This window comes from Macaca thibetana, chromosome 2 (genome assembly GCF_024542745.1).
Source record: "Macaca thibetana thibetana isolate TM-01 chromosome 2, ASM2454274v1, whole genome shotgun sequence".
Lineage (NCBI taxonomy): Eukaryota > Metazoa > Chordata > Mammalia > Primates > Cercopithecidae > Macaca > Macaca thibetana.
The window spans coordinates 106,460,561-106,480,331 of record NC_065579.1 but is presented as its reverse complement, the minus strand read 5'-3'; the positions used below and the strand labels follow the sequence as shown (position 1 = coordinate 106,480,331).

The following is a 19,771-nucleotide window of genomic DNA, read 5'->3' as shown; positions in this document are numbered from 1 at the left end:
GAGCCCAGGAGTTCAAGACCAGCCTGGGTAATGTAGCAATACCCCCATCTCTTAAAAAAAAAAAAAAACTATTAAAGGGAACTCCTGGCTTTCTGCCTGCTGCAGGTAAGTCCAAAGATGCCCAGGCAAGTTATCCAACTTGGAAAAGGCATGGCTTCATGGGGCCCAAACCCCCAACGCCTCAAGCTGCCCGTTCCCTTGGGCTCACGGCATCTCTGGTGGTCAAGATGTGCCTATTAATGTGTTATGGCTGTCACTTTGCTCACACCCTTTGGCTGAATAGCCGGCATTGCCCACAGTCCTTTTTATCAGTGTGAATGAGACGTTGGTGGAAATGGGAAAGCAGACCCTCTTCTAAGGGGCACCATTCTACTTCGTGTGGCTATTGTGGGGCTTTGCCAGGGCCAGGCTTTATGGGGTGACTTGGGAACAGTGGGGACTTTCTTTTTCATGTTTCCTAGGACTTACCAGGTGGCCCATCTCTGGCTCCTGGGGGAAATTCATTCCTGCCCCCTATGCCACACAGAGGAGGAACTTTGAGCCCAGAGGTGACCTGTTGGTGAATAGCCTGGGCCCCAGCCAAATCCTTGTCCCTGGGATTGACGTGCAGGAACACTAATAAAAGACCCCTGACTGGAAAAGAGCAAGGGGGAGTCTCCTCATTTCTCAGTGGGAAAAAGGAGCCCAGCATCCTCACCCCTGGGACAGATAACCGTGCCTTCCCCTGTGTGTATGCATGTGCACGCTCGTGTGTGGACCCCTGTCAGTGCTGCTTCAGGGTCTCCTGGTGTCTACATTCCCACAATGCTCTGTCAAGTGCATCTCCCTTTTACTCCTCCGTGTAATCCCCCTGCAGACCCCGTGGTTCCAGTTCTGTGGGGCATCTCCAGATTACATGGGATGTACTGGGGCTGTGCACAGCATGGGGGATGCCAGGGATCTGGCTCGGCACCTTCCTCGTATGAGGACAGGCAGCTTACAAGCATGTCTTTCCTGGAAGGGATTTTCAGGCAGCCCCACTAGGAAAGTGGAAGGTGGATACTAGAAGCTTCTGGTTCTGGGAGCCACTTCAAGAACTTAGTTGGCAGTAAGAGCTGCGCTGCCCCAGTGTGTTGGTCTGAGCCGAGGCTGGGACCCAGCCTGAGGTGGTGTGTCTCCTGTAACTTCACGCAGGTTGTCTCCATTCTCTGCACCCGATTTCTCCCCAGCAGTCTACATTGCATCCTTTGTGCATTTTTCATTTCATGGGCTCACTCTGCAAAGGACCTTCCTGCAGAAGAGAGGCCACAGCAGCCTTTGCTTTAGGTGGCAGAGGTTGCCAGATAAGATGCCCTTTCATACTCGGGTTGCATTTTCCTCCACCTTTATCTCAATAGAATTCGTGGAAAGTGTTCTGGGTTTCTTAGTTTCTGTGGGAATAGAGTGGATACTAAAAATAAAGAAGATTCAATATTTGTTACCAAACTACAGGTTTTGTTTTTTGTTTGTTTTTTTGTTTGTTTTTGTTTTTTGAGACGGCGTCTCTCTTTGTCACCCAGGCTAGAGTATAGTGGTGCAATCTCAGTTCACCGCAGCCTCTGCCTCCCAGGTTCAAGCGATTCTCCTGCCTCAGCCACCTGAGTAACTGGGATTACAGGTGTGTGCTACCACACTGGGGAACTTTTGTATTTTTTAGTAGAGACAGTGTTTCACCATGTTGGCTGGGCTGGTCTTGAACTCCCGACCTCAGGTGATCCACCCACCTCGGCCTCCAAAAATGCTGGGATTGCAGGCATGAACCACTGTGCCCAGCCCCAAACTACAGTTTTTGTAGAATGTTTCCTGCTTGAAACAGAGTACCTTTGGCCAGTGGCTGGTGAGTAATGTGGAGTTTGCAAGATCCAGGAGCACCAAAGATGCCAGGGCTCCTGGAAGTGGGGCCACCCAGGCCCAGGGCAGGGTCCCAGCTCCTTTTTCTTCCAGAGGCTACCACTGACGTTATTGCCAGGTACATGTTAAATAATTACTATGTTTCCCACGAGGGAGGAGTTGCCTTTGATAAGCATGAGGACAGCATTTGCAGAAATCCATTAGGAGACGCTAGTTGGGCTTCCCAGGCAGTGACGGTGAAGAGACAGGCCTTTCAACATTTGACGGTTATCATAGTAAGCCTCCTGCAGTGGTTCTCAAACTTTAGTGTACCTCAGAATCACTCTGAGGGCTTGTTAAAACACAGCTTGCTGGGCCTCATACCCAGAGTATCCGATTTAATAGGGAATTCACATTTCTAACAGATTTTTAGGTGATACTGATGCTGCTGATCCAGGAGCTCACTTGGAGAACCACTGGTCTTTTGGAAAACAGTCTAGCCTATTGTGACCATGGCATCCTGGGCAGGGGAATTAGGGGAAGAAGAAAGTCTCTTTATCTTCGAAGTTTCTGTGACTCGTCATGGGTACAGCTTGGGAGAGGCAATCAGAAAATCAGTGTCCGTCGCAGCCCACTGTAGTCTGCTGCTTTCCAGAAGAGGAAAAGGGTATGACCTTGGTTCTTTTTTGTGTGTTTGTTTGTTTTTGTTTTTTTGAGATAGACTCTTGCTCTGTCACTCAGGCTAGAGTGCAGTGGCGTGATCTTGGCTCACTGCATCCTCCACCTCTGGGGTTCAAACAATTCTCGTGCCTCAGCCTCACGAGTAGCTGAGATTACAGGCATGCACCACCACACCCGGCTAATTTTTTGTATTTTTTTAGTAGAGATGGGGTTTCGCCATGTTGGCCAGCTGGTCTTGAACTCTTGACCTCAGGTGATCCACCCACCTTGGCCTCCCAAAGTGCAGGGATCACAGGTGTGAGTCACCACACCCAGCCAACTTTGGTTCTAATCTCAGTGCACTGTTTAAAGAAAGCCCAGCCAGGCCTGGTGGCATGCACCTGTAGTCCCAGCTATTCAGGGCTGAGGCGAGAGAACTGCATGAACCCAGGAGTTCCAGGCTGCAGTGAACTATGATTGCAACCCTGCACTTCAGCCTGGGTGACAGCGTGAGACCCTTTCTCAAAAAGAAAGAAAGCAAGAAAGAAAGCCCAGTGCTGCCCCGTAGGCCTTTTAAACCCAAAGGTACCTACCAAGGCTCTGTTTACAACCAGACAGGCAGGCATGTGGTTTTATTACCAGCTGAGGACATCAGTAGTAAGGAAGATGGGAGTCGCTGTGGCTCTGCTATGAGCCTCTGCCAGGCCTGTTGTTCTGTCCCAGCTCCTGTCCTGCCCCTTAGTACTCCTGCCATTAGTCCAGTCACCTATTCTTGGATCTGTGTTCTCCAGGCCACCTGTCTCCTGTGTTATCCTTGGTGTCTCCCCTGCTGTCTTGGTGTCCTGTCTCCCACTTCTCATCCTGCAGATGTGGATGCCTAGGCCAGCTCCCATCCTCCAGACAGCCTGCTAGGCTTTAGGGAAGCAGATGGGTGAGAGTCTCTGAGCCAGAGATGACTTGGGTGTATATGGCTTAACATTTGAACCCCAGATGAAGGTCTTATTTGCAGAGCCTTTTTTTTTTTTTTTTTTTTGAGACGGCGTCTCGCCTTTCTTGCCTAGGCTGGAATGCAATGGTGTGATCTCGGCTTACTGTAACCTCTACCTTCTGGTTCAAGAGATTCTTCTGCTGAGGCTCAGCCTCCCGAGTAGCTGGGATTACAGGCGCCTACACCCGGCTACACCCGGCTAATTTTTGTACTTTTTTTTTTTTTTTTTTTTTTTTTTTTGAGATGGAGTCTCGCTCTGTCGCCCAGGCTGGAGTGCAATGGCCGGATCTCAGCTCACTACAAGCTCCTCCTCCCGGGTTTACGCCATTCTCCTGCCTCAGCCTCCCGAGTAGCTGGGACTACAGGCGCTCGCCACCTCGCCCGGCTAGTTTTTTGTATTTTTTAGTAGAGAGGGGGTTTCAACGTGTTAGCGAGGATGGTCTCGATCTTTTGACCTCGTGATCCGCCCGTCTCGGCCTCCCAAAGTGCTGGGATTACAGGCTTGAGCCACCGCGCCCGGCCGAATTTTTGTACTTTTAGTAGAGACAGGGTTTCATCATGTTGGCCAGGCTTGTCACGAACTCCTGACCTCTGGTGATCTGCCCGCCTTGGCCTCCCAAAGTGTTGGGATTACAGGTGTGAGCCACTGCACCCGGCCTGCAGAGCCTCTTGAAGAGGTGCCTCCAGGTAGCAAGAGCAGAGACAAGCCCTGAAACAGCGATTAGGTTAGAGGTGGCAAGGTTGGAGTGGAAGCCAGAACTCCCTTCTCTGAACTGCCCCCTTGAGGGGCTGATGGTGTTTCCTGTCACTAGAAAAATTCCCATCCATTCTAAAAGGAAGTAGGTTCCTCTCCAGAGGAGAGTTGCATGATGCTGAGGATGGAAGGTTTATTTAATGACTTAAACCAATGGGAGGCGTGTTCTCAGACATCTAGGGAAAAGCATATTAAGACAATCACAGTATCAGGAAGACAGAGCAGCCTGACTCAGGAATCCAGACAAAGGCTGGAGACCCTTGGGTCCAGCTCTGCATGCATCAGTACACATTTGGCACATAAACCCAGGCACACTCACTCCTTTGAGAGTTTTGTTATCTCTTTCAAGAGTTCCAGAACTGTTTGGGGTTTTCCTTTTCCCCTGGCAGCCAAAGCTTGGGCTCAGGGTTATTGGAGATTCCACATGTGCATGTGGGGAAATGAACCTGAGTCACAGGACAGAAAGTGGAGTCTCAACACTGATGCTTTCCTACAAGGCACACATGGTCCCAGGCAGAGCCAGGCTGCATGCCTCGAAGGACCTTTTGCTTCACACACTGGGGCCACTGCTATGACACTGCCATTTTGCTGATGGTGATGACAGGCAATCTAGAGCCCCATCATCACCTCTCCACAGGAGAGCCTACAGAGGCTACAAGAAGAGTCTTGTAACAATTGTTTGCTGCAAAGCAGAGAGGGTGGACAAGAACTGAGGGCTTTGGCATTTAAGGATCTTTCTTCCTTTTATTTTGTTCTTTTTGTTTTCATTCTATTTTCTTAAGCTCCAAAACCTGAACATGAAATAAATGAGCCACAGGTAGAAGTAAGCCTGTCACTGAAGTCTGACTGTGATTCTTGGGGCCACCATTCACTGCTCCTAGTGGGGTTGCACTCATCCTTTTTTTTTTTTTTTTTTTTTTTTGAGACGGAGTCTCACTCTGTAGCCCAGGCTGGAGTGCAGTGGCCAGATCTCAGCTCACTGCAAGCTCCGCCTCCCGGGTTCACGCCATTCTCCGGCCTCAGCCTCCCAAGTAGCTGGGACTACAGGCGCCTGCCACCTCGCCCGGCTAGTTTTTTGTATTTCTTAGTAGAGACGGGGTTTCACCGTGTTAGCCAGGATGGTCTCGATCTCCTGACCTCGTGATCCGCCCGTCTCGGCCTCCCAAAGTGCTGGGATTACAGGCTTGAGCCACCGCGCCCGGCCAGCACTCATCCTTTTAGTCTCTTTCCAGATGGCACCTCCTCCATGCAGCCTTCCTAGGGAGGCCGGCAGCTGGTGAGTTCTTCCTGCTTCACCTGCCCGGAGCACTCTCCTGCCTGGAGCAGTCTTTGTCTCCTGTGATCTGTTATTTACAGACCTAACTTGTCTCCCTGGAGGGCTGGGGCCTTGCTCTTGCCATGGTGCCCAGTATGTGTCTGGCACATAAAAAATGCTCAGGAAGTCAAAGCATTCTCACGTCTGTGGGCAGCATAAGTTGAGTGTGTGAGGCTAGAGGCGGGCTGTCTTTCTTTTGGCATTTTTGATGGTCTCAGACTAAAAGAAGGAAGCTGCCTTCTGGCCTTATTTGTCAGTTTCGGGGGGCAGATGACATGGGGTGGTGTGGGCAGTGGCGGGGCAACAGAGGGTGGTAGAGTCTGCATGCCTAGACTAGAAGTTTCAGAACTTCTTTTCATTTTAAATGGAAAAAAAATCCTTTGTGGTTTATATTTTCCAGATTGGACAGCAGCATTGCCATGTGGTGTAAGGGTGTTGGATAGTGCTTGTGTTTATGTTCTTATTGGTTGCCATGGAAAAAAAATCAGAATAGATGGTTTCCATGGAGATTATCTTACAATTAGTTTCTTTGAAGGTCCGGACATTGCTGCAGGATTTGCTGAGTACTCGTTGCCATCAGGGGCTTTCTCTGTGGCAGTGCCAAAGGCTGGTCAGAACGTTCCGTGGACTTAGACAAAGTCATCTGCCTCCCATGCTTGCAAATCCCAGGACGCCAGAGTGGGAGTGATCCTGTGGCTGAGCTTCCTCTTGGAGTCCCGCTCGCCTGGCCTCAGCTCCACAGCTCCTTTCGGTCACCAGGAAGTTTTGTTTTGTTTTGTTTTGTTTTTAAATTAAACAAAACAAAACAGAAAAACCTTTGTATTGTGGAAATTTCAAGCCAGCACAAAAGATAGAAGAATGTAACAAACCCCACGTACTGCTCACCTAGCTTCAACATTCTGCTAATCCATTTCATCTGTTTCCCCCATATTTTGAAGAAGAGTTTAAGTAGTTTTAAAAATCCCAGATATGTCATTTTTTACTCCAAATAAGGCCATTTATTGGTTATATAATAGCAGTGCTCTTATCACATCTGATGAAATTAATAGTTCCTTCATATCAAATATCTAGTCCACATTCACGTTTTCCCACATTGTGTCATTGTTCAAATAAGGATGCGAGAAGCGTTGAGAAAAACCCGTGTTCTCTGCTCCCCCTTCCCCCACCCATGGTTCTGGTAGATGGAGTAGCTGAGAGGGCTTTGGCCTGGAACTGTCTTGGGCTTGGGGAAGAGGGTGCGTCTGGGCTCACACCACTCTCCTGATGTCCTCCAGGAGAGTTTGGTACTGTGAGCTCCTCGCTCCTTCCTGGAGGTGGGTCAGGCACAGGTGGGCCAGCTACTGCCAGCTATCTTGGGGCAGGCATCCGCTGGGGGGCACTGGCTATCTTTGAAGCCTGCAGGGTGAGTGAAGGGAAGAGGTGATATAACCTGGTTCATAACAGCTGTCTGCAACTTTATTTTCCAGGAAAGGAGAGGCTATTTGACCCATGGGACACTGCCTCCTGCAACTCCTCCCTGGGAATTGTGGGGCTGCTGGTGGAGGGCTCTGGCTGATCTGAGGGCTGCTGCTTCTGCGGGTTGGGCAGAGCCAGTCCTGTTTATCTCTCTTGGCAGGCTTTGCTAGTGTCCTGTGATGCTGCACAAAGTATGAATTACGGAGCTTGGGAGTGATGCCTGGGGTGTGGTCGGTGGCTCTAACACTCTCCATTGAACTAAGTGCAAGGAGAGTTTAAAATAGCCAGCCTTTGTTCCGAGGTTTTAAAAATTCAACTCCAGTAGTTACAATGAGCTGTCTTCAAGTGGATCTATAAATAAACCGCTACTGTTCCTCTTTGTCACTGAGAGCTGCGGCGTCTCCCAGAGATGTCGGCTCTGCCTCTCGTCTTCATTAGATGCCTCATCTGTGGGGCAGCTGCAAGCGGAGCTGACACACAGAGTTTGTAATGACAGTAACACATTCCCTTCAAAAATCCACAGTCCCCAAAAATTAACTACACAAGAAAGATAGTAACTTTGCATTGGAGAAACCTGGCAGAGAGGTCAGTGTCACCATTGATCAAGGTCAACATTCCCTGTAATAAGCCCTTCCACATGAACCCTGTGACACTGTGCACATCACTTTTCTGGTGGTGTCCAACATTTATAACCTGAATCTAATGATAAAACCCAAGTCAAGGAACATTTCATAAAGTAACTGATCAATATTCTTCAGAGTGTCTAGGTCATGAAAGACAAGGGAGGACTAAGGAACTGACACAGAATTCCTTAGTGGAACTGTGGACTAAGGAACTGACATGGGAGGAGGCTAAATACGTAATAAATGCATTGGTAGGATTCTGGAACATCAGGATCTAAGGACATTAGTAGAAAAACTGGTGAAGTTCAAACGGGGTCCCTATTTTGGTTAATGGTATTGTCACAGTGTTAGTTTCCTGGTCTGATCATTGTCCTATGGTTATATAAGACATTAACACTGGCAGAGGGATATATGGAAATTCTCTGTACTATTTTTTGCACATTTTCTCCAATTCTAAAATTAGTTCAAACCAGTTTAATATAAAAAAAAATCTACAGTCAGCACTTGGGCTTTATTGGAATCCTTGATCTCCCTCCCAGGGTACCTCGGTTCAGGTGTGTGCTGTGGGAGGGTAGGCATTTCTGTCTCCAGGTAGGGGTAGGTAACCCTAAGATACTCAGCACCAGCTCGTAGTGAGCCCTTGGGAGTGTTTGTGGAGCTGAACTGAACCAGAGCCACCCTCAAGGGAGCGCAAGTGTGTTGAGAGGGAATGCTCCCACACAGGTGTTGGGCAAGGTGGGTTGCCTGCTTGCCTATGTGGTGGTTTCTGAGGATGCTCCAGAGGTGTATCTGCTCCAGGAACTCCAGAACAGACTCAGCGGGAGTGTGGGCCTGGCCCAGGATGGACCTGCTTCTTCCTGAGGCTTCCTAGCCTCCACCATGCAGCCCTGCCCCTGCTCTGTGTTCCTAAACCTGGCTCCACCTTGCTGCCCCTACCCTCATGTGCATTTCCCACTGTAACAAGTGTGATGACCTGGAGGGCTCCAGCCCCTAAAGGCTGGGGTTGTTTTCCAGCCTCCACTGAACCCCTCCAGGGAAGGAACCGCACTGTGCCAAGGCATGTTCTTGCTGCTTCCTCATGGTCTCTACCGGTTTGAAGTCACTTAGCCATCACCTCCCTGATTCATCTCGCTCTCTTCTCCCCGGCTTCCCTCACCTGCGTGTGTCACTTCAGTAAGATACAGCTCCCAGATCAACTTCCTCCTGGGGGCATGTCGGACACCAAATAACTTGCCATTTCTTGCCTATCAAGGCAATCCTTGCACTATTTTGAAGAATCACCCCTTTGTGTGGGGGAAAATTCTTGGAAATGCTTGCAGAGCATTCCAATGCTTGCTGGGGAGTCAGCAGATTGATGGGGGTCAAGCCCAGGGGTGGCCATTGCAGCCCTGGGGCAGCTCCTCCGTCTTGCCATGGGCCTGGGTGAGGAGAACGGAGTCTTGGTTTGTGCATACAGCATCTCCTACATGCCCAAGGCCTGTGAGCAACACGGGTGAAATAGGATGACAGGCACCTGTGATCCTTGCCTCAAAGGGACCACTTTCTGAGAGGGGACTATGAGATGGCCTGTGGTCCTGGTTCTGTGTGTGACAAGGCCTGGAATCCAGGGGTTGGTCAGGCATGCAGATTCCCCATCCTTCATTTTAGACCCACCCTTCAACCCCTTTACAATTTTTATTTTATTTATTTATTTAGAAATAGGGTCTCTCACAATGTCACCCAGACTGGATTGTAGCTCAGCGCAGCCTCCAACTCCTGGGCTCAAGCAATCCTCCCACCTCAGCCTCATGAGTAGCTGGGACAACAGGCGCATGCCATCACACCTGGCCCCTTCACAGTTTTAGTCCAAAGGACACCATGTTGGTTTCCCATCGGCAGGGGCCTGAGGTCAAGGGGTGGCTCTGAGGCCTGACTGTGATCTGTAGTTGTGGAACATCTGATTTGGTTTGGAGGTTGCTGTGTGGACCTCCAGGCCCCGTGTCTCTGAACTTTTTTTTTTTCCTGCAAGCTCCGCCTCCCGGGTTCACACTATTCTCCTGCCTCAGCCTCCCAAGTAGCTGGGACTACAGGCGCCCACCACCACGCCCAGCTAATTTTTTGTATTTTTAGTAGAGACGGGGTTTCACTGTGTTAGCCAGGATGGTCTCTATCTCCTGACCTCGTGACCCGCCCGCCTCAGCCTCCCAAAGTGCTAGGATTACAGGCATGAGCCACCGCTCCCGGCCTGAACGTTCAGAAATGACCCAGCACCTGCCCTACTCACAGTCTGGCATGGGGAATGTGAAAAGGTACCTTGCATGTTCATAGCCCCTAGATGAAAGCCAGTGGTGGGGCCATACCCCACCCTCATGCTCAGGCTGCCTGGAGGCAGGACTGGCAGGACGGCCAAAAGTTAGATGGTTTTAGGAAACCAGAATTTCTCTTGGGTTCAGGGCTATGTTTGGAATCAGAAGTTTCTTCTCCTGTTGGATTCTAGGCCAGAACCCTAAATTACAGGGCAAATAAGACTGTAGCGTATCTAGTCTGCAGATATGTGTGGTGAGTTCAGTATAGGCTTCTTTTGAGCTTTAATTTGAGAAAACACCTGTGCCTTTCCTCTTGAGAAGATGGACATGAGGCTGAGTCCAAGTGAGCTCAGTGTGTTCCCTGCTTCCCTCCCTAGGGGCAGGTTTAGCAAACATGGAGGTAGACAGACATGGATGCCTGTCAACTTTTCATGAAGGCAAATTGTCAAAGACCTGAGGCCAGGACTAAGAAACATCTGTGTCTGTGAGTCTCCTTCTCCACACTTAGCAGGCTATACAGTGAACAGTTCAATCAAAGATTCAGCTGAAAAGATTTAATCATAGGGGTGTGTTTGTGTCCATTTCTTCCAGTTTTACACAGGGCAGCCCTGCTTTGGAAATGTAGTGACGTGCCTTGGTTTTCAGTGAGCAGTGGCCAGACATGCTGTTCACCTGGGTCTGCACAGGAAGGGTGAGTGAGATAGCCCAGCTCTTGGCCCCAGGTCACCTTCTCCCCTCTCTTGCCTAGAATCAAGCTTTGGACCAGTTCCTGGACGCTTTTGTTTATTACAGAGTTTCAGTTTCAGGAGCAGGCTGGGCAAAGGGCATGGTCCAGTGTTAGAAATTTTAAAAAAGTAGAAAGTTCCACCTTGAGCAGGTATTAAGAATTGTCCATTTCACCCCCTCCCCCCGAGAGGGGTGTGTTTCATCTCTGCTCAAGCTCCAGCCTACTGACCAGGTGCGTGCAGACCTTGCTCCCGACTGCCAAGCTGTGTACAGACTCCTAAGCAGCGGAGGCCTGACACTCCATGGACTGCATGTCTGCTGCTTGGGAAACCCTGCCTGGGAACCTCTGCTGCTCTCTTGAATTCCACTGGGAAACTGGGGCTTTGGAAATTGCACTGCACTGAGTTATGACTCTGGCTTTGCATTTGGAAACTGTAATTCCCAGACTGATGGTGGACCTTGTGGGCCTCACCTGGGGTCTTCAGCCTTGGGTTTGGCCCGTTGGTAATGGCCTGTGGAGAGCTGGTGATTTTCACCTTGAGTGCAGAGTGGCAGTGATGAGTGGTGTCAACTGTGTCCTGTGATGGGTAGGTTGGTCCCCTAAGGACATTTCAGTTGTAACCACATGTTTTTTGTTTTTAGTTGGGCTTTATAATTTACAAATAGTAACATTCACCATTTTAGAAAGCAAACAGTTCTCTGAGTTTTGACAGATACAGTCATGTAACCATTACCACAATCAAGATATAGAATCTTTCCATCATCCCAAAATGTTCTCTTTTGCCTCTCTGTAGTCAATCTACTCACTCTAGCCCCAGCCCCAGGCAATCATTAATCTGTTTTCTGTCACTATAGATTAGTTTGTATTTTTTAGAATATGATATAAATGAAATTATACAGTTATATATTCTTTTTGGTCTGGTTTCTTTCACTCAGCCTAATTATTTTGAGATTGACCCACATGGTTATATGTATCCATAGTTCATTCCTTTTTATTTCGTCAAATGGATATACCACAATTTTGTTTTGTTGGTGAGCATTTGGGCTATTTGCAATTTTTGGCTTTTTTTTTTTTTTTTTTTTTTTTTTTTTTTTTTTTTTTTTTTTTTTTTTTGAGACGGAGTCTCGCTCTGTCGCCCAGGCTGGAGTGCACTGGCCGGATCTCAGCTCACTGCAAGCTCCGCCTCCCGGGTTTACGCCATTCTCCTGCCTCAGCCTCCCGAGTAGCTGGGACTACAGGCGCCCGCCACCTCGCCCAGCTAAGTTTTTGTATTTTTTTTAGTAGAGACGGGGTTTCACCGTGTCAGCCAGGATGGTCTCGATCTCCTGACCTCGTGATCCGCCCGTCTCGGCCTCCCAAAGTGCTGGGATTACAGGCTTGAGCCACCGTGCCCGGCCTTTTTTTTTTTTTGAGGCGGAGTCTCGCTCTGTCTCCCAGGCTGGAGTGCAGTGGCGCAATCTCGGCTCACTGCAAGCTCCACCTCCCGGGTTCATGCCATTCTCCTGCCTCAGCCTCCCGAGTAGCTGGGACTACAGGCGCCTGCCACCTCGCCCGGCTAATTTTTTGTATTTTTAGTAGAGATGGGGTTTCACCGTGTTAGCCAGGATGGTCTCGATCTCCTGACCTCGTGATCCGCCCACCTCGGCCTCCCAAAGTGCTGGGATTACAAGCGTGAGCCACCTCGCCTGGCCAATTTTTGGCTATTATAAATAAAGCTGCCATGAACGTTCATGTACGTATTTTTCTATGGAAATATGCTTCCATTTTTTTGGGTAAATACGTAGGCATGGAATGGCTGGGACATATAATAGGTGTATGTTTAGCCTTTTAATAACTGTCAAACTTTTCAAAATGGTTATGCCGTCTTACATTCGTGCCAGCAGTATATGAGAGTTCAAGTTACTCCACCTCCCTTCCAACACTTGGCATGATCAGTTTTTTTTTTTTCCTTTAGGCTATTCTAATAGGTATAGAGTTGTATGTCACTGTGGTTTTAACTTCCATTATCCTAATAATTAATGATGTAGAACACCTTTTTTTTTTTTTTGAAATGTAGTTTCACTCTTGTTGCCCAGGCTGGAGTGCAATGGTGCGATCTCGGCTCATAAGCAACCTCCGCCTCCCAGGTTCAAGCCATTCTCCTACCTCACTCCTGAGTAGCTGGGATTACAGGCATGCGCCACCACACCCAGCTAATTATGTATTTTTAGTAGACACGGGGTTTCTCCATGTTGGTCAGACTGGTCTCAAACTCCGGACCTCAGGTGATGCGCCCGCCTCAGCCTCCCAAAGTACTGGGATTACAGGCATGAGCCACCACGCCTGGCCGGGCATCCTTTTTATTCAATGTCTTTCAAAGAGCAGAAGTTTTGGCCAGGTGCAGTGGCTCAAGCCTGTAATCCCAGCACTTTGGAAGGCCGAGATGGGCAGATTATGAGGTCAGGAGATCGAGACCATCCTGGCTAACACAGTGAAACTCTGTCTCTACTAAAAATACAAAAAAATTAGCTTGGCATGGTGGTGGGCGCCTGTAGTCCCAGCTACTTGGGAGGCTGAGGCAGGAGAATGGCGTGAACCCGGGAGGCGGAGCTTGCAGTGAGCCGAGATCGCGCCACTGCACTCCAGCCTGGGGACAGAGCAAGACTCTATCTCAAAAAAAAAAAAAAAAAAAGAGCAGAAGTTTTGAATTTTGAAGAAGTTCATTTTATCAATTTTTTCTTTTATGGATCATACTTCAGGTATCATATCTAAGGAATATGCCTAACCCAAGGTCACAGAGATCTTATGTTTTACAGGAAAAATGTATATTCGTTTTATAGTTTTAGGTTTGGTTTTTTGTTTTTTATTTTTTTTGAGACGAAGTCTTACTTTGTTGCCCAGGCTGGAGTGCGTTGGCGCAATCTCGACTCACTACAACCTCTGCCTCCCATGTTCAAGCGATTCCCCTGCCTCAGCCTCCCTAGTAGCTGGTATTACAGGTGCCCGCCACCTCACCCGGCTAATTTTTTGTATTTTTAGTAGAGATGGGGTTTCACCGTGTTAGCCAGGATGGTCTCGATCTCCTGACCTCGTGATCCGCCCACCTGGCTAATTTTTGCATTTTAGTAGAGACGTGGTTTTGCCATGTTGGCCAGGCTGGTCTCAAACTCCTGACCTCAGATGATCCGCCTGCCTCAGCCTCCCAAAGTGCTGGGATTACAGGCATGAGCCACTACACCCGGCCTTATAGTTTTAGTTTTTACACTTAGTTCTGTGATCCATTTTGAATTAGTTTTTGTATGTAGTGCATGGTATGTACCGAAGTTCATTTTTTTGCACTTGGATACCCAATTGTTTAATCAACTTTGGAAATACTAACTTTTCTGTACTAAGTTGTTTGTGCACCTTTGTTAAAAATTAATTGGCCAGATACTGGTCTAGAGTTTCTGGATTCTCTTTGTTCTACTAATCTATGTGTCTATCCTTTTACCAATATCACAGTGTCTTGGTTAATATAGTTTTAGACTAAGTCTTGAAATCATGTAGTGTGATTCCTCTAATTTTATTCTTTTTTTCAAAATCGTTTTGGCTTTTCTAGTTCTTTTGCCTTTCCATGTAAATTTCAGAATCAACTTCTTGATGCCTGTAGGTGATTTGGGAGGAAATTGACATATTTACAACGTTGAGCCTTTAATACATGAACACGGTGTATCTCTTCATTGGTATAGGTCTTCAGTTTTTCTCATTAGTGTTTTGTAGTTTTCAACATACACATTTTGCACATATGTTGTTAGATTTATACTTAAGCATTTTGTAGTATGTTGAATGGGAGCCTCCCTGAAAGATATGTCTACATCCTAACCCCCAGAAACTGTGAAGATGACTTTACTTGGGGGAAAAGATCTTTGTGGATGTAATTAAGAATCTCAAGATGAGATCATCTTGGATTGGTGGTCCTAAATTGAATGACAAGTGTCCTTAGAAGAGCCACACAGAAGAGAGACACACAGAGAAAGGAGAAGAATGCCATGTGAAGACAGAGGCAGAGATTGGAGTTATGTAGCCATAAGTCAAGGAATTATGGAGTCACCAGAAACTGAAAGAGGAAGCATTCTCGCTTCGTGCCTCCAGAGAAAATGTGGCCCTGCCTTGATTCAGACTTCCAGAACTGTGAGAGAATTAATTTCTATCCTTTTATGCCATCAAATGTGACAATTTGTTACAGTAGCCCTAGGAAACTATTAATAATATATACTTCATGTTGTTTTGGTGTTATTGAAAAGATAATGGCCAAGAATTTTCAAAAAATAATGAAAGGCATCAAACCATAGTTCCAAGAAGCTCAGAGAAACAACAAACAAGCTGGAGAAAAAACAAAACAAAACAAAATCCTAGATGAATTATATTCAAAGTTCTGAAAACCAAGGATTGAAAAAGAAATCTTGAAGGTAGCCAGAGAAAAAAAAACATACATACAGTGGATCAAATGTAAGAATTATGAAGAATTCTCATGAAACTATACAAACTGAAAGAGTAACATCTTTAAAGTTTGAAGGAAAAACTGCCAACCCAATATTTGTACTCAGCAAAAATATTTTAGAAATGGTGGGGAAGTAAAGACCTTTTTTCCCCCTAGACAAACCAAAGCTGACAGTTTTTTAACCAGCAAATTTCTATTTATAAGAAATATCTAATTTCTCTCTCTTCTCCTTCCAGGATTCCAGTTGTCCATGTGTTAGAGACAATATTGTCCTGTAGCTTATGGAAGCTCTGTTCTAGCCCTCTGTGTTTCAGTTTGAGGAATTGATCTATCTTTAAGATCACTAATTTATTTTCCCATTGAGCCCATTATAGCCATACTTCTCTGTTACTGGGTTTCTTATTTCTGTTGTTTCCATTAGACTCTTTCTTATAATTTCTGCCTTTCTGCTGAAATTCTCCATTTGATCATGTGTGTTGTTCAGTAGAGCCTTTACCATATTAATCATAATTATTTTAAATTTTGTATCTCGTAGTTTCAACATCTAGGTCATCTGAGTCTGTTTCTACTGATTGCTTTGTCTCTTGACGGTGGGGTTTTTTTTCTCCCTGCCTTTTTGTGTCTCATAATTTTCTATTAAATGCCAGGCATCATGTTTAGGACAGTAAAGACTGAGGTAAATAGTCTTATCAGGAGTTGAGCTTAGTTTAGTGTTACCTAACGTACCTAGGTTGAGGTCTGGGTGATAGAGGATTTTCTCAATCATTTTCCTCACTCTCACCTTTCAGCCAGCCCTGTGGTCTTGCCTCTCAGAGGGGCATGCTTTTTTCCATGCTCTTGGCCCTCCTCCCTAGATAGGCTGCTGTTGCTTGGTGCTTGCTATTTTTTTGTTTTGTTTTGTTTTTTGTTTTCGTAGGGGTTGGGGGTGGGCTCTGTTGTCTTGACCCAGCTTCAGTCTTAGGCAGACTCTGTCTCCCTGAGTCTCAAAAGTCAGACATTCTTAGCGGTCCTGCTCCTTCCTCATTGAAAGGAGACCTTGATAATCTCAGCTCAGGATAGTTTCCTACCTCTCCCTCAGTGAGGGGTGTTTTTATCTTTGCTTTTCCCTGGTAGCTTTAGGATGCTGTTCTACAGGGGAGAGGTCCTGGCAGGGCTTCATATCTTTCCTTGCTCACTCCCCTCTCCTAGGCCTGCACCTCCTGGAATGGTTTTCTCCCATCTACTGTTCTGCCCCCATTTGTTTGTTATGAAAGCCCAGGGGAGGTCTGTGGAGAAGAACCTGTGCATGGGTGCAAGCTCTACTTGTGCCTGTGGCGCCTGGGGGTTCTGCACTCTTACCCTAGTCTACACTTGGTCTCCAGCAATTTGTTAAAACTGTAACTTACCCACTCGTATGGCACTTGGTGTCTCTTCTCTTCATGCTTTGCCATAAGTGACCCACAGCTGACGCTCACTTTCTGTTTTCCTTGGAAGTGTCTGTCTTTCCTTAGATTTCAGGCTACTGGTTGCTCTGTGACTTCAGCTCACTGATTTAAGAGAAGTTATGATTCTTTTAGATTGTCAGTCTTTTTCTTGTTAGGATGGAATTAACACTCTCCCCAGCTTTATATATCCTAGGCAGCAGCTCCTTATCCATACTTGTATCTTGATGGAAGAGTGAGATCACGGTCAATTCAGAGACCTCTCAAGAAGTCAACTCCAGATGGGTTGATTTCTTGTCACAAGGAAGATCTACAAGCTGTTTCTTTTTGTTTTTAATGAAATGTTATGGTTTGGTTCCTCTTGTGTCTGGGTGGCTGAGTATCAGCCACAGATATTTAGGCAATTCCTGCTGTGTGCGAAGTGCTGAGCTCCTGGTGGTGCATGAAAGGCAGGCAGCAGAGGAAACAGGAACTGAGGTGGGCAACACTTAACCGACTGTAAGAAACCAGAGTCCCACCCCAGGGTGGCATGAGAGGAGACACCTGCAGGCCCCAAGTGATATTTCCGAAAGTTAGAGCCATCTCTTGAGAGTCACCTTTTTTTTGTTTTGGTATTAAGATACTTATATTTGGCAAAAGTGAAATGTTCTTGAATTGATGTAGATCTATACGGGTATATGTGTGGGTTAATCTTTGTTGTTATTTTAGTGAGCATTACTTTTTATTTTGAGATGGAGTCTTGCTCTGTTGCCCAGGCTGGAGTGCAGTGATGTGATCTCAGCTCACTGCAACCTCCACCTCCTGGGTTCAAGTGATTCTCCTGCCTCAGCCTCCTGAGTAGCTGGGATCACAGGTGCCTGCCACCATCCCTGGCTAAGTTTTCTATTTTTAGTATAGATAGGATTTCACCATGTTGACCAGGCTTGAACTCCTGACCTCAAGTGATCCGCCCGCCTTGGCATCCCAAAGTGTTGGGATTACAGGGGTAAGTCACTGTGTCTGGCCTCTTTGTGTTATTTTATTCATGTTATACTTAACTGAGAACCACCAGGCAAAACCACTAGGACCCTTTGATGTTGAACAGACAAAACGCTGATGTGACTTTTGCATTTAAATGCTGCTTGGGTTATTCTGCCACTGTCATTACTCATGGCTCTGGTATGACTGTCTCTTCCCACTCTTGCGTGTCATTTTCTTATCTCTGCTTTCTTGCTTATTTGCCCAGCCCTCAGGGAAATGCCACAGCTCCGGAGTGCTGGCATGCAGGTGAGTGGCTCCAGAGCTGTGAGGGGCGGGGCTGCTGGCCCTTTGCTACAGTGCAGACAGTGGGGAGGTTTCATTGCACAGAAAGTTTACCTCGGTGGGCTCTGCTCTTTGGGGTGTTGAGTGTTTGTGGAGGGCCTCCTCTGAGTTCAGCTCTGTGCCGGGCAATCATTCCAGGGCAGCTGGGTTGAGGAAGTAACGCAAAAAGCATTAGACCCAGGATTCAGAGGCCTCTATGGGGACGTTGGAGAGGAGTTGTGCACATGGAAGCCCAGCTACAGTCAATGTCACCTGCCAGAGGCTGTCTCATGCCCAGGAAGAGCCTGCATTTTGGGTTCAGATCCCAATTCTGTTATTTGCTGGGTAACTTAGAACAAATTACTTAACCTCTTTGAGCCCAAGTGTCCATATCTGAAAAACAAGGTTAATAATGCCTATTGGGAAGGTCCATCATAAGGATGAAGTGAGGTTACATGTATTAAGTGAGGTGACATTAAATGAGGGCACACAGTGGATGGCAAGTAAACCATGGCAATTGCTGGACTGGTAGAGTGTTAAGTGCTGTGATGTTTTCTGATGAGAGTGGGCAAGGAGGCAGGGAAATGGCTCCAGACAGCCCTAGAGTTTGAGGCTGGTTAGTTTTGGACAGTCATTTTCTGACTGAGCCTTAGTTCTCTTTCTTGTCAAATGGAGACAGCCCATGAAAGTGTGGTATAGGTGGGAAAACATGGCAGCTGCTGCAACCCTCTGTTGTAAAGGCCACCTCTCCAGCTTGGAGCCCCGCGGCTGCTGTCTTTAATACTCCCTTGGAGCTGGCTCAACTTTGGCTCATCCAGGAGGGTTTCTATTGCTAAAGTCAGTGGTACTCACCCTGCCTCCCTGCAGCGTCCACTGTGCTTCCAGAGGCTGAGCTCAGCACTGTCCGTTTCTGGGCCATTCTGCAGAAACTCAGATTTTCCATTCCCTCCTTCCTAGGCAGCCAGCAGCACCAGACTCTGACCCATTCCATGACAATGCTGGCTGTGGGACAGAAGAGTTCCCTGCTCACACCCTTCCTGCAGTGGAGGAGTGTGTGTGTCTACAAGTTAGGGGCTCCTCTGGAAGGAGTGGGCACAGCACTGAACATTTCTTAAGAAAGGCCTGCTGGTAGCTTCAGCCATTTGAAGGACTGGCCCAGTCTAGATGAAGAAGTGGAGGCCCAGAGCTGGTCAGTGAGTGTCTGAGTCACCATTCCTCACCACTGCACTCTGCTGTGTCTCCTGACAGAACTGCCTTAGTCTGGGGGCCACTGTGGTAGGCTGAAGTCTATCCTGGCAAGGCTGGTGGACTTCTGAAACTTCCTTTTGGGATGGGCTTCTGGGTAAGCTTTGAGATCTGAAGCACGTTGATTCCTGGAGGACTGGAAGAGACTCAGCCCTGATGGCCGAAGTTGTGGAAATGGCCACGGAAGTGGTCGACATGCTGATGATAGGCGTGTGGACACGGTGCTGCTCATGTTCTCAAGAACATCCCTCTGGCTCATGTCTTACATTCAGGTTCTCCTGTAGCCATCACGAGGGCCAGCATTTTTCCAAGTTCAAATCAGCATGCCCTTGAAAGTTTGTGATCTATGAGACTAGAATACTTACCTAATAAAGGAAAACATGCAGATAGGGTCCACGTGCTAAACCACATTCCCGTGGGAACAAGTCCACAGAGGAACTGCAGGCTCTAAGACCAGCCCTGCCCTTGGACACCCATGGCTCCAGCATCCCGCCCACTGAACACGTGCACAGCACTTCCTCGGTCCACAGAAGCCTTTGTGCATAGGACAAGGAGCCGACTTTTCTGAATTTGGGGGCTGAAGGGCCTTAGGCAGAAGCACTAAGCCCCTCACCTCCTGGAGTCCTATCTGAAGCAGCCCGGGGTGCCTCTCCTGTGGATTCAGATTCCTGCCAGCCATGTGCCAGCCTGGGACATGCAAACAGAAATCT

General features: G+C 47.6%; 2 protein-coding genes across 6 annotated transcripts in view; both read left to right on the top strand.

Annotated features, from left to right (window-relative positions):
- RPL29 (ribosomal protein L29) overlaps nt 1–19,771 on the top strand; it is a 344,283-nt gene that overhangs the window by 220,014 nt on the left and 104,498 nt on the right. The gene's annotated exons all lie outside the window — the stretch shown is intronic.
- The window catches only part of POC1A (POC1 centriolar protein A), an 84,532-nt gene that overhangs the window by 39,744 nt on the left and 25,017 nt on the right, over nt 1–19,771 (top strand). The window lies entirely within an intron of this gene.